General features: G+C 37.5%; 1 pseudogene; it reads right to left on the reverse strand.

Moving 5' to 3' along the window:
- Positions 1 to 1,085: 1,085 nt before the first annotated feature.
- LOC120140293 lies at positions 1,086 to 3,716 on the reverse strand (annotated as a pseudogene).
- Positions 3,717 to 4,545: the final 829 nt, after the last annotated feature.

Consider the following 4,545-nt stretch of genomic DNA (forward strand, 5'->3'; position numbering starts at 1 on the left):
CTAAAAAATAATTTGTTTTTATTTAAAAAAAATAAAACAATCATTTTACTACTTTAAATCATAAGGAATAAGGGCGAATGGTAATGGGAGAGCTTCGTCCCCCAATTTCTTTTATTTGGAAGATTAATATCCCCTTAATATTTTTAGTAATCTTGATTAAGTTTTAAATTTTCAAATATTTTTAATTTAGTATCTCCCAAAACTTATAAAAGTTCTAATTAAGTCTCAGTTTTAACCAAAAAAAAAATAGTTGGAGCCCAAAACTTTTTAAATAATAAATTAAACCCTTCATTCCCTTTTAAAAAAACAAGTAGATCCCTCGAACTATTTTGTCAAAACTTTTCATAGAAAAAACCTCAGAAATCATTATTACTATAGTATAAAGTTAATTTTATTGAAAACGTGTTCAAAGAGTGGCAATAGACTTAAACTAGATTAGAAACTCAATGGCTAGACCAGTGTACCCTCTTAAATATTTTAAATTTTTTTTATAAATATTTACTTTTCAAAAACATTTTTCATATATATTGAATTTTTAAAAATTTTCTAAATTTAATATTATAATGCACATATAAATTAGCATATCTTTAAACTATACACTTAACAAACACTTGAGCACAATAGCATAATTCTCAAATTTGAGGACTGAATTAAAAATCTGATTGGGAATTTCATATAATACCCCTGAGCCATTTTAGAACAGATTCAGAAAACCCATGCTCCAAATAGGGTTACCCTGCTAGACGGAGTATCCTTGTGGTCCAAGAAATTCAAAGATGCCTCTCTTGTAACCAAAACAAAGAAAATGTTACTATTTAAGACTACTGTGAATTTGTTTTCCTTGGTACAGTATAAATGGCATACATTGGTTTCACGATTACAAAGAGAATGGCTGAAGCCCCCATGCAGAATTACAACTAGAGCCGAAAGGCGATGGTTTCACTGAGAGCAGTGTCCCAAGATATCACAGGAAAGGATAAAACCGAACTCTTAGCAGTGTATGAAAACCGGACGATCTGAGAATCGGTAAATCCGGACAGATCAGTTGACCGTGTTCATATGCTACTTCAACTTTTAAATATAAGCTAGCAGCAGAAGTTGCCTAATATCGCTTTTGCAGTTGAAATCACGGTTTCCATTCTTGCCTGCAGAAGTTTCGTCTTCAAACTACTCTTGGGCGGACCAAGAGGCCATTCGATGCACCCTTTCATCCCTCTTGTTATCTTTGGATGACCCGTGTCGGGTGAACTCCATTGTCCCCCCATGTCCGACCCTCTATCTGGGGACATGATACCACCGTTAGACTTCCGTCCATCTGAATGCCAGCCATTTGTTCCTTCTACCAAAATTATCTTGTAATTTTCTCCATTGTTTGGGCATGATCTCCAAAGCCCTGCTACGGATGAAACCTTCTTGAACTGTCTAACCGGTAACGAACAAACTTCGCTGGTTTCCATGACTGGGAAATCTCCACGTGCACTTTCTTCCCATTCGATTCCACTACTCGAGGAATTACTGGCCCGACAATTCTTGTTTACCGACACTGCGCTCCCTTCTGGTAAATAACGTGAGCCCAGATCTCTAGATGGCTGACAGTTTCCCACCCACTCTCATCTTCTTCCATCTCATCATTCTGATCAACGTGCACATTTGAATGTCTTGGAATGACACCTTTTTTCATCATGTTCATTTCGGGACTCACCATATGAACTTTTGAGGCATGGCTGGCAGGACTATGTGCAGCAGATGGTTCTGTTTTCCTTTCATTACCTTCAGCTAAAGCCATATATTCAAAAACAGCGAAAATGTCATCCGGATTCAAGGGCTAATACGTAAATTCTTTGATTTCTTTAACGTTAACTGAGGCAGCAGCCTGTCTAAGCGCTTCCGCTTCTCTCAGGTCTTTCACATCAAGAGTTCCCGTCCTTGACCTTAGAAAAGTCTCCAAATCTGCTAAAAGCTTGTTCATCTGTGAATATCTCTCTTCAAGTGCTACCTTTGCATCGATGAGCTTCATTTGGACACGTTCTTCACGCCAGACCTCAGCCATCTGCAACATCTTTCTTTCCTCGTCAACTTTCTCTTGATGCTTCATGGAATCTCTCCTTAATGCTTGATTTCAGCCTTGTCTTCTCCGATTTCCTTAGAAAGCTCATCACATACTTCTTCAATCAATTCTCTTGCCTTTCTTTCCTTTTCGAAGTCCTGCATATATTGCTTTGCTGATAACTTGGTAACAGCTAACTCATTCACCAATTTCGAATTGTCAATTTCAATCCTGTGACGGTTTTTCTTTTCCCGGTTCAATTCAGCTTTGACATCCTCAACAAATGCACGTATTTTCTCGTGCTCTCTGCTCCACCACACCGCCCTTTCCTCACTAACTTTCCTCAAGAACTGCTCGAGTTTTTTCTTCGAGGTCCGGCGCTCAGTCTCAAGTTCCTCAATCCGAGCTTGAGCCTGCTCTAGCTCAGCTTCAAGGGAAAAAACAATTGATGCTGCACTTACTTTCCGGTCAATACGCTTTATAAGGCCATCGAGTTTCCGTGCATCATCATCTGTTACTTTTAAGCCAACAGGATCCCAATTTGTAGCTCCCTCTATTGCCGAGTTTTAAAACTGAATCGAAGGCTCAATCTTAAAAAGAAGAAAAGGCAGCTTAAGATCAGAAAGAGTAAAGAAAGTGAGACCACTCCCCAGTTTTTTAGCGTACTATAGATGCTTGAGAATAAATACACGAATCTAAGCGACAACCCCTCTCCGGTTTTCTTACAAATATCCTGGTTCTAAGTGATTCAACTAGTTCATGAGCCGATAGAACTAAATCAATGTGGTTTCGAATGGCGATAAGTACAAGTAATCTTCATTTCTATTCTTTCCCATTGTGGTTTGTACAGATTTGTCAACATCCAATAACAGACACGGAGAATGTTTAAGGTTCTAATAGATTAATACCATATCTGTCCGGCATAGCTAAATTTTCATACCAGTAAACACTAAACTCATTCTGCAAGCATCTCGGACCAAGCCTTCGGTTTTCTATATTGATCGTGTCATTAAACGTTCAAAATTCAGTAGAGGTATGAAGCAGCATACCTTACAAAGGAGGCCGTTCTTCATAACGGAGACAGAGCAAGGGCTCTGTAATGGATCGTTTGCATCCGAACCGTAGATCTTGTCCTTGTGATGATAAAGAAAAGGAACATCCATAAAACCATCACTAAGCTGCATGAAATCACAACGCAATGAGCTCAAACATCCCGAAATTGCAACTCGGATTTCTAGATCAGTAAAACTACACAAGAAACAGAATAAGCAGGCATAATTTTCAGATGCAATTAAAACGAGTTGTTGAATGCATTCATCAAGAATCAAGCAAATCGTAAACAGTAAGGAACAGAATAACCCGCTATGGATAGAAGTCCGGTAAAGCCATGCTCATTAAAAGCTTCTCATAATTAGGCAAAATAAAATCATAGCATTCAATGCAACGATGGCAAAGTTTCAAGCGTGATAAATGCATCAGAAAGCAGACTTTTTATGGTACAAAATCATATCAATCAATTACATTTCAGCAAAAAAGTTGAAATTCATTCCTTTTGCGGGTAAAATCTATATAATACTATTAAACATCAAAAAATAATAACACGGCAACGAATAGCAACGGGAAATGGTTCAAGTAAATCTTACCTTAAATTCCAACCGGTCCCTCCCATCTCCGACAGGAGTCGCCGTTGTTGTGGAATACGGTTATCGAATAGAGCAAAATCGAAACTGATAATTTGAGAAAATAAAAAATGAAGATAAAGAAGACACAAAATTTACGTGGAAAACCCCTAAATAATATATGGTAAAAACTACGGGCAAAGGTAGAAGAATTTTACTATGAGAAAATATGAATTACAACTTCTCTCGATCTACCAAGGAGAAAACAATGACAATTCTCTCTTGATAAAAAGGAGAAAACAACTCTCAAGAAACTCTCTAAATTCCCTAGTATTGGGAGAAAGGTAGAATGATTTGGGATGGTTTTGAAGCTAAAAGAGCTAGGGTATTTATAGTTGAAGCTTAAAGACTAATCTTATAAATACCTAAAGTACAATGACTAAATTGTGATTTTACCATTGTCCAAATTCAACTAAAAAACAAGCTCACTTTTGGTGCATTTAATTAGGCACTTTCGGTGCCTACAATTGTTGAATTTTCAACAATCTCCCACTTGAAGATTTGATTGGAACAATCATATCTTCACACCTTTATTTCTACCTTGTACCATCATGTTGCTTGCGTCTCTGACAGGCCACAAGAAGAATTTATAAGTATTGATCGCCTTCGTCATGAAATCTGCTATGTTGTCTTTGGTATGGATCTTCTGTATATCTACCGTCCCTTCTTCCACCTTTTCACGAATGAAATGGTACTGAACTTGTATGTGCTTTGTCCTTGAATGAAATGTTAGATTCCTTGCTAGATGCAAGGCGCTTTGACTGTCACAAAACATAAAGACATACTCTTGATTATGCCCAAGCTCCTCCAATAGCATCT

Source organism: Hibiscus syriacus, unplaced genomic scaffold, assembly GCF_006381635.1.
Source record: "Hibiscus syriacus cultivar Baekdansim isolate YM2019G1 unplaced genomic scaffold, ASM638163v2 tig00002237_pilon, whole genome shotgun sequence".
Lineage (NCBI taxonomy): Eukaryota > Viridiplantae > Streptophyta > Magnoliopsida > Malvales > Malvaceae > Hibiscus > Hibiscus syriacus.